The sequence below is a fragment of the Palaemon carinicauda genome, chromosome 21 (assembly GCF_036898095.1).
Source record: "Palaemon carinicauda isolate YSFRI2023 chromosome 21, ASM3689809v2, whole genome shotgun sequence".
Classification (NCBI taxonomy): Eukaryota; Metazoa; Arthropoda; class Malacostraca; order Decapoda; family Palaemonidae; genus Palaemon; species Palaemon carinicauda.
Window position 1 is genome coordinate 89,521,246 of NC_090745.1, and position 11,051 is coordinate 89,532,296.

The following is an 11,051-nucleotide window of genomic DNA, read 5'->3' on the forward strand; positions in this document are numbered from 1 at the left end:
TATAGGAGCATCCTTGGATGGGGAACCAATTAATACAATTTCCATTCGTTCTCATGGGGAGAATTAATTCGGAGCTTGAACACTAATTTTAAAACGAATTTTGTTCGTTCTCAGAGGTAACACTGTATTGACAACTAGGGGTTAAGCCAAATTAACTCAATATATGATAATGAAAAGCTGTAATTAGATTATTTGATTTAGAATGCTATATAGTCTTTGCAAAGTTAAGAGAATATTTCTTTATACTTGGTTTGACCGTGATGTCGCATTTTTAATGATTCTTTTCAATCTAGAAAAATGAATTTATCATTTAATTACCATAGTATGTGTGCACAAGTCCCCATGACTAGAAATTTTAAGCAATCTAATTCATATTGCTCCTTGAATTTTTTAAGAAATATTTTATTTGACTATGAGCATTCTCTCTCTGGTTGCTGTACCCAGTATATAGAAAAGAACCAATCAAAGATATGGGAGAATTATCATTCAATAATGTTCTACAATGTCTTACGTTTGATCTTTCACATTCATATATCATATAATATACAGGGTAATTATATGCTTGGTCTTGTGGACCAGTTAGCTTTGATGTAAATTTAATTCTGTAAATTTAATTCTTTAAATTCATTGGATAATCAAATATAGGTATCTCGGCCTTAAAGACTTGATCCAGTAGGCTATCACGTATAACTTCTTGTTGCAGGTAATATGAATAAGAAATTCTTAAGGAATCTGATCAATCAGGACAAAGGAAAAATAACAGTTATCAAGGTATGTTGGAGAGTTGAAGTTTCCGATAGTTTTACGAACTACAATAAAAATGTATGTAAAGGAAGTTTTTTTTTTCCCTGTTAAAGAATTCTATAAAGTTCTTGGAAATCGTGTAACTTTATGCATGGATTGCATAAGTTCTAAGGTTCCTAATTGTGATATTTTCCAGTTCTGTTGCACCGGAGTGGCCAGGAGAAGCTGATCATTGTCTACTGATATCTTGGATTGTATATCTTGTGATACAAGCTGGAGAATATCTGGTTATGTAATATAATTCATAGGAAATTGATATAGACAAGGTAAGCTTTGTACACTTATTTTATACTATAGTTAGGTAATAAATCTATTCAGTCTTGAAATTGGTATTTCCAAGGTTGAAAACAGAATATCCTATGTTTAATATAACTTATCTGGGCCAAGTTTACCTAAAGCAAAGCACATGAATGAAGTGAAATTGTATGCATAACTTAGTTTTGTCTGGAATTACTTGACGAATACACTATTCTTTTAGTTGGAATTTGAATCTATAATATTGTAACGAGAGGTATTTCATGTAATATTTAATTTTGATTTTGAGTTAAAGTAATGGTGTAGGTTGGTGCTAAAGTCATTGGTCATAAATAATTGCCCAAATCTAGTCTACTTTGCAATAAACATGATCAGAATTGTCAATCATTACTACTTTCGAAACCTAATCATATAAAAGAAAAAAAAAATAACAGGTCACCAGTAAGTGTACAAGTAATACATGGTTTTTTAAAGACTTGTAAAGTTATAACAGAGGGAGATGGGAATATCCCAGTTATGAGAATTCAAAGGATGATTTCAAAACTATACTGTAGGTGTAATATGCCAATCTACATCCTAAGTAATTATAGTTAACAGAAACCATTCAGGTTTAAAGGAAAATTCCATGTAATGAAGTAACACAGATAAAAATCTTAAATTTTGATTTTAAGAGGATCAAATCAGTTAGTTATATTTAGAATTAATTCACCAACCATTCACTGATAACATTGACCATAGTGATGAAAAATCAGGTAGCATATTGGAAGGTTTGCTACTATGCAGCTTACATATCTCTAGTTGAAATCCTGAAAGGTTTGAATTGATTCCGCTTTTTAGTATCCAGGAATGTCTTGGGATGGTGGTTTTATCTATTTTGAATAGTGTATACTTCGGGTTAGAAGTAGTTGAATTAAAAGTAACAAGGCCGTTCATTAAGAACCTACATGTACTGCTGTATTTTGATTATTATAATTATTTTCTTAAAATTTGCCATTATCACTACTAGTAAGGGTTGGCGAATTCTTTGTGTATAAAGATAGTGGAAGTTTATATTTGGAGCAGGGAAAACAATAGTGTATACTTCGGGTTAGAAGTGGTTGACGTAAAAGTAACAAGGACGTTCATTAAGAACCTACATGTACTGCTGTATTTTGATTATCATTATTTTTTTTTTAATATTTGCCATAATCACTACTAGTAAGGGTTGGCGAATTCTTTATATGTGTATAAAGATAGGGATAAGTTTATATTTGGAGTAGGGAAAACAATTGTCCAGACTTAGAACGTTGCAAAACTAGATCCTTTAGTAAACGTTTCATTGGCACTAAAGAAAACTGTAAGAAAAGATACAGATTTAATACGAAAACAAATAAATCCAAATGAGATTGTTGAAGAATTAAATTAATCATATTTGCAAAGACAAGTTTGAATAAATAGTATTGTAAGCTCCTCAGTTTGACACATTTCATGACTTTGCGTGTAATACTTTAACATATATTTAACTAATGGAGGTAGGGGCCAATTCCAATTGCTAATGAACTGTTTATCCTACCAAAGGGATGGATATACCATTGAATTATATAATTTGGACATTTTTTATTTATTTATTTGATATTTGTTGACAAAATCATCACTGAAAACTTAAATAAAAGTAGAAAAAAAAATAAAAATAAAGATAGTTTTTAAAATTACACGAATTTTATTACATTTATTGCTAATTGTATAATCATTTCCTTGTGGAGTCTTTTCATAGACTCCATAAAACTAACAGAACTGATTGTTTCTCTGTCGGAAATAAGTAAGGTTCAATCTTTAATTTGTCTCATTATAGTATTATGTTTGGAAACATTCGGAATCTCGGTGAATTTGATGGCTTTACCTTTTAAGGTTCCCTTCATTATCTGGCAGACCCTTTACCAGTTTATTAGATTTTTTACAAGTAATAAAGTACCGCAAATATATCTTAAATTTTGGTATTTGTTGTAGAATAAGGCAATTACTATTGAGAGGATGTCAAGTCTTTTAGGAGCCAAAGAAAAAGTAAAAGTATTTCTACTAGAAGCACGGATAAATATATTTACCCGTCTTAAGGAATATTGCGAAGATTTGCCTTTTCTTTAAAAAGGGAATAAGTTGGATCTATTCAATTACATGTATAAAATGCAAAGTATGTGAGACAATCAATATAAATAGATTTATGGAACTTATTTCAAATGATATCTTCAGTGAAAGACAGCATGCGTTTAGGAGTAAGCATAGCACAGTGTAATCTCAGAGTACTGTCAACACTGATAATAACTTTCTAGACTGAGGAAAGCCTTCGAAACCGTTCCACACAAGAGGCTTTCAACTAAATTATATGGTTAAGGCTTTCGAGGCCGTGTGTTAAAGTGGATCAATGAATTTTATTACAATTTGTTGAAGTTAGGGTCAACATTTTCATCTAGCAGCAACATCGGCAGTACCACATTGGCCTGGCCTTGGCCAGCTTTGTTTTTTGGGCTGTTGTGAATGATTTAGTAGACAAACATGAATGCCTGCCTTGATGTTGACATAAAGTAACATTTTTTTTATGACTTACTCTGATGAAGGCATTCAGGTTATGAAAAAAAGACCTTCAAAAGTTTAAATGAGAGTGAGAAGTAGTGTTTGGCACTGATAATTGTGCAACATTGCACATTGGATGTAGGAACCCAGAACACTGACCCTCTACCAACAGAGTAGTAGAGAAATTAAATAGACAAAGGGAAAGGGATCTGGGAATTCTCATTGCAAAGGATTTCAGCCTACTCAACATATTGGTAACACAGTGGACAAAGCTGATAGAATAGTGGGATCGATAAGAGGAATTTAACTTTTATGGAAATATTTGTCACACATCAAACTGTTCTTTACTCCGTCCGCACCTTGAGTATGCTTTTCAGGTTTGGTCATTATACTTTGAAAAGGGCATTGATGAACTTGGAAAAAGTGAAAAGGATAATGACAAAATTGGAAGCTAAATTAAAGGATATGCCTTACGCGACAAGATGCAGAAAACAAGGAAGATTTGTCTTGTGAGATAATATGCTGAAAAGAAGGAATTAAATCACTCTAGCAACGAAGACTTGGAGGAGACCGTAAGTTTGATAATGTAAATATGAATGGCCAATGACACAAGAAAGAACACCTACAAAGTAAAGAAAAGAGGACCAGTTGCAACTGTCGCCAGAGCAAATACATTTAGTATTAAGTGATTTAAATGGCTGGAATGACCACCCTGAAATTATTTTGTGCTCCTTCAATAAGTGCCTTCTAGAGTTAGATAAGATGATCACTAGAGTCTAAGCAACTAGGCTAGTCATAACCAGAGATAAAATTATATGCTATGATTAAGGCAAGCTTTTTTACTTGTGATAATGTAATTATATAGTTTATAACAACTGTGATGAAATAACCAATTTGATTTGATTTATGGTTTCAAACTGATTACAAGAAATACAAGGTAGCAAAGATCAACGCTTAGTAATATAAGTTGAGGAGGGACCCAAACATACCAGTCTTATTTTTCCACTGACATTAAATAGGAAGGTCAACAATACTGGTGACTTAACTCCAACATACAGTTACCTCTGTCTAAACCTTCTTGCACTACTGAGAGTATGTACCAGATTTCAGTCTTTTAGGGAATACTGGTTTGTAACCTACTGAGTTGAACTCTTACACACCTTTATCCTTCACGTTAGAATAAGTAGGTTTAATTTATCTTCAGACTACAGCGAGTGTTTGACTTCATTCAATCATTTGTGTCGACTTACTTGCGTTTCTTTTTAATTTTCCCTCTTGTTCTGATTTCATGTGCAGTGCTTATATTATGGCAGCTTTTTACAAAGGATACTTTGTAATTGTTAATTCTAATTTTATACTGTTGGTGGGGATTGCACCCAAGATTTGCAATGTTAGTGGTTGTATTTTATGAATTTTGAAAAAAAAAAAAACTTCTAGCTTTTTATAATGAATGTTTTTATTTCCACTTTTCAGGTAGCCTAATTGGTCAACTGAAACCAAAGACACCACAATAACTGCTCAATTAGGTAAATTACTATATTTTCAATTATCTTCGTTTATTGATATTTGTTAGGTGGAAGAAAGTATTAAGTTTTTCATTTGATTAAGTCACTTGAGCTGAAATTAAGATCGAAAATATTAAGAACAGATTACAGCCGTAAAGTATAGTCTATATAAAATAGAACAGATTATTTATCGTGGAATATATTTTTTTATGACCATTCATTTGCATGTGCTGCTAGAAACTGTTTTAGTGGCATTATTACACGAATAGCCATTGTATACAATAATAAAGTTGTCACCCAAATGTGGCTTAAAATTACTGTGCTTAAAACTGACAATAGAACATTGCACGTGATTTATAAGCATCAGTGACATGCAATCGAAACAGACGAGATATGTGAAACCCATAGAATGTGAAACTACAGTATACACGTTCCACACATGAAGATACTTCTTGATATAAAAAGTAACAAACTGATAGTAGGAATTGTAAACTGTTCTGTGTTCAAGACTATCCCAGAAAGCTTATCCTGCTGGGCCCAGTTATTGTAATCTAAAGTTTTAAACATTTACCCCAAAATAACAAGGTCGTTTTTCGTAGCCGAGGTTGGGGATGTTAAGCGATCTGGCTTAAAGATTATTTAGGCTATTTCAGGGTCCAGTTCAAATAACCAGGTTCAAGAGCCTTCAGTCATTTTAAAGAAGTTTCTTTCGGCCAATGCAATAAATAAGCTTTCGGCACAATAGATTTGAGGAAATATTTGGCAGGCACTAAAAAGGCAGTAAATAATCTGAAATCTGCTTTAGATAATTGGAGGAGGATAGAAGAGATATATGAAGCGTTTTAAGATAATAGAAAATAAACTAATTTTAGGAGCAAACGGAATTTCTTGAGATGGAGATAAATGGTTAGCATCTTCATATGTTTACCAAGATCACTGGCTCAACGTCGGATACTTGGGAAAATAGGTCTCGTCACTTGAACTTTGAGAATATCATAAGTGTTACGACATAGTTATTTCCCAAGAGTGCGAGAAATCATAGACCCAAGAATCCTAACAAGAAAGAAGATTGGGGCCTCGGTTTAAGATACTTTTGGTTTAATTATGCATTCAAAATGTCACAGGAACAGAACTAGATTTCCAAAGTACAACAGTCCAGTTTTAAAACCAAAGAGATGAGAACATAAACCATGGTGACAGGATTATCTTTTTATTTCAAATCTGCCCCAAATCCCCTTAAATGTGTAGGAAAAGGTTTACTTTAAATAATTCTCTGTGATCTGTTAATATATTTTGTGATATGTTAATATATTTAAGCTTTTGGACATGAATTACACCAGTCATCCAGAATTTCGTAAATACTGTATAGTTTTTATTGAGCTTGATGGTAATCGATGTTATTAGGTCAGAGACCTGATGTTTATGATTGGGAATCTAGAAAAACTAGTACTACACACCGAAATGAAAGTCGATTAAACTTAAGAAAAATAACAGGTCAGGCTGATACCTAAAACTTGTAGGTAATGGAATAATGTTCTACTAAACCATCAGCTGACCTCATTACTGAATTGTCGACAAAAGCAAGGGTTTCTGGGGAATGAACATCTTGGCTTGTCATTAAAATATTGCAGAAAGAAGTAACTCTGATCTTTCTCAAGTAATATGCAAGACATTAAACTCTTTAAGTACAGTAGTTATAAAGAGATTACATAATCATGGTTTAGGGAGATTCGTTTTTGTTGCATCATAATTCTCGTTGGCGTTAAACATTTATATTTACGTATCGTATTATCAAAACTAGATTATCACAAAGAATAAAGTCTAGTCTGCCTCTAGCAGTCCATTTTATACATCGACAGCAGCCATTTTGAGGCCGCAAAATATCAAAAGTTAGCCATTTATTAACATAGAATATTGTGTTAGGGTTTGGGGTTGGTGTCATTAGTGGTGTGCTATTGGCATTGAAGGGTTGTCTTTTGTCCCTCTCCTTTGTTTCATTTGGGGGAGAATAACCTCCCAGACCCCATAGCCAATCACTTGTCCAAATCTTTTTAAAGGCAAATCCATGAAAAACTCTCTTCAGCTGCAGAGTGACAGCAAGATGTTTGATTTGACAAACTAATTAATGGCGAGTTCTTTATCCTTGTAAATAATGGATTTTCCAGAGGTAACTCTCTCTGGTAATCAAAATTGAAAATTTAGAAGTTAATGAATTCTTATTAAACTTGTAACGGAGTCTTTAAATGTTCTTGCATTATTTTGTTTTATTTTAGGAACATAGTAGTCACAGTAAAATTAAGGCAGCCGTGCAAATGCTAACATAACTTTTTATTTACGTCGAATCGTTTGAGTTGGTGTGTAGCTGAGTAAGAGGCAAGTGTTAGTTTTTCCTTTAGCTTTTCACCCATTCCGTTTTTTGTTCGTACATGGCAAATATTATTTTAGGTTATAACCAACCATATTTTTTTCGTTTGTTTACTTCTAGGTTAAAGTTGGCCGTGTCAATCATTCCGCACTAATCCCTCGCTGCTACAGCATCAGAAAAACTAAAGAAGCAAAAGGGGTTTTCCGATGAAGTTTTTCTTTCGGGGACATTGTGTACATTTAAGATGCACATATTATTATAGACATTCTAGGCAACCAACTTTGAATGACGGTGGAGAGTGCTATGCATTATTAAGGTTAGTGTTCCTATTCGAGAACTAATTCTTAAGTTATCCATTTTTATTATTATGATGCCTGTATCTTGTGCATTTCAATATGGCATTTGAAGGACTTTACTTACTAAGCTTGTGCATTTCAATACGGCATTTGAGGGACTTTATTTACTAAGCTTTTGCATTTCAATATAGCATTTGAAGGACTTTATTTACTAAGCTTTTGCATTTCAATATGGCACTTGAAGGACTTGCAGTTTTTCATTGTTTATTTGTTATGAAGTTTATTTTTAGCAATAGCTCTCGTTTTCGAATATTATGGAGGTCGCTTTTTTCAATGATCTTACAGTTTTTGGTTTATTATAAATCTACTCGATAGATCTGGTTTTTATATTAATTTTGCAAGATTTTCCATTGAAATATATTGCCATTCTATGGAAAATGGCTTTTTGGACTGGATACTAAGTGTATATAACGGAAGGCATTGATTATAGTATATACTATACATACACCGGAATTCCTTTCCATTCCATGAATATTCCTGTATTTATCAAACAGTTAAAACAAAAACAAAAAATTCTAAAATTTTCCAAAAACCGTAGAAAATTTTCTAAAAACCATTTGACTTCCTATGATCTTTTATTGATCATAAATCTACTAAAATATATTGTAGCAAGACATTAGGAGGAAATATATATACAGAAAGAATACTATGGAATGAAAACATAGGTTACATACAAGTTGTAGAATAAATAAGGGAGCTTTCAAAACTTGGCTGTGAGGACAGGCTAGGAAATAATAGAGGCGAGATAAATAAGCAAATTATTTTGTCAAGAATTCAATTCTCGACAAACATTTTCCCCTGAGCGGAAAAAAGATTGAAGCCTTTAAAGCCTGAAAATAGAGAAACAACGTTGAATAGAGTAGTAAAACGCTGAAAAACATTACTTTACAAATCTACAGACAGAAGAGTGAACGAGACTGGCGAATATTCACAGAATAACCCATTAGAAAAGAGAGAAATTTTGACATCGGGAACAGTGAAAAAGCCCTTGTGAGATTCAAATGAAGAATCAAGAACATCAGAAATATATAATGGGATAGTTCGCTAAAAAACGGCTAGAAAGAAGGTTGTCATTATTCGTAAGAACAGAGCAGAGCAGAGTATATTTGAGCATGAGCATGGCTATGCTTATGAAATAACGAATAATCCATCAATGGTTGAAATATTAGTGTACAAAAAATTGAAATGAAGATAACGTGAGAAGTGCCATACAGGAAAAAGTATCCCTTAAATAAAGTACTTCAAAAAGTGAAATTTAACCAAATATCTTTTTTTTTAAAGTTTAAAAGCTCAATAAGCTAACTGTTTGTGAACTGCAGAAGTATCAAGCAAATCTGACAAATTTCAAATATAATATGTTCGAAGTTACACATACTCTTCTGTCATATCAAAAGCAATCAAAAAGTTTTTAGATCTGGAGTAAGAGAGAGTAGAAATGTACTGGAATTATTAGAGGGAAAATTTGAATTGTACTTAAAGGTGAACCTAACCCACAGAGTTCTTAAGGTTCTACGCAATATGGGAGATGTTACAAATGGGTTTGTGGTGCTGAATGTAGTAGATATTACTGAGGAATATTGTGAGTGGTAGACTATTCAATAAAGTACAGTAGTAGAAAATTCCGGAGTAGACCACTACCTCGTTCTATAACATTACCTATCTGCATAAAAACTTCTTGTTCTATGATTTTCTACAGTTCTTTGTCTTGCAACTTTCGTGTCACACACTACCAGTATGAGTGGTCAATTTTTTTCACATTATCATCACTAGGAATTTCAAGTTTTCTGCCTGTGAACATTAACCTCTATTCAGTCATTTATGTGCAATGGCGTCTTCCAGAGCATCCCACCTAAGAAAGATTTTGTTATTTTGTAGTGGCACCTATTCAAAAACCCCTTTTCCTCGGAAGTACTAATTTTTTAACTTTCTCGTTTGTTCATCATAGTCTTTGGAATTTTGTAGTACTACTATCTCGAAACATAATTTCTTTGGAAGTGCTCAATCTTGCAATCTAAAGTTCGTTTAATGTCACAGCATTCTTGATACACTTTTATGGTGGATTGTGAACTGGCATATTTAGAAATTAGTAAGGAAATCTTACTTGACAGTATGGTTGAAATATGGAAAGTGATTTGAGTAATGGAAAAATTAGTAGGTATACTTTTTGTACACAGTAATAACACATGAACCTTTCAATAGGCACTGCAAAGACATCGGCAGTTAATAATTTACAAAAAAGAAATTGTTTCAATGGTTTGTATAATCTCAGGATTTATAAATTGGAATTTGATATCCATATCCATATAAAAACTAAGAAAATTTGTCAAAAAAGTAATAGATACTTAATTGCAAGATTAACCCTAGAAATAAAGTAGCACGGTTTAGTCAAACCAAATATGAAGTTAATGTAGTTAAAAGTGAAAGCTTTAAAATAAAAAAATAAAATAATTCAAATAAACATATTTAAGATTGTTTCTTAGCTGTTTATATTTGGCCAGCAAATAACTGATTTTTCTTCTCTTAATTAAATACATTGATGTAATTTTGTAACTCATAAAAAAAATTCTCATACTTTAGAAAATTGTATGTAATCATGAGTTATCTAATATATATTGCACTGTTTCTAAAGATCAATCTTCTTCGCAGGCATAAACATACAAGATAAAAGTAAGTAATTAAAGTTCAGTTAATTTTTTAGTAAATATACTTATTATTTCAAGCAAGTTAACAAGTTCTGTAAACAAAAAATAAAATACAATTATCAACAAAAAGAAAACTTGAAGGATGCTTGTTAGACGGTTGCTATGTCTGCCCCACACAAACCTCTCTAGAACCGAATTTGTTACCAATTGTCTCACAAATTCGGATCTACAGGGTAGATGTAGAGCATTACCTCGGGTGTTAGTAGGGGACAAGGAAAGGGGGTTGAGGCTGGGTTGCTGTTTGGTGTCAAAACTGACTTTGAATCTAAATAAATTTTCTAAATTGATAAAGGAATAAAATATAGCAAACTATATAACTAACGTAAAATTTACTAAACTCAAGTTAATTAATTTTTCATCCTATTGCATATTACTTCCAATATTGAATAATTTGTAATTTATGAATTGAATGACCATTTCCTCAAAGATGAATAAAAAAAATAATTGATAAGCGGGATAATGGTTTTGTAAATAAACTATTTGTGCAGTCAAATGGGTAAACTAAAAGGAAATTTGG

General features: G+C 32.2%; 1 long non-coding RNA gene across 1 annotated transcript; it reads left to right on the top strand.

The window, feature by feature from the left end:
• Nucleotides 1-937: 937 nt before the first annotated feature.
• LOC137614706 (uncharacterized) lies at nt 938-7,830 on the top strand. The gene is made up of 3 exons (XR_011039128.1): nt 938-1,070; nt 5,080-5,132; nt 7,597-7,830. It is a non-coding gene; the product is annotated as an uncharacterized lncRNA (long non-coding RNA).
• The last annotated feature ends 3,221 nt before the right edge of the window (nt 7,831-11,051 follow it).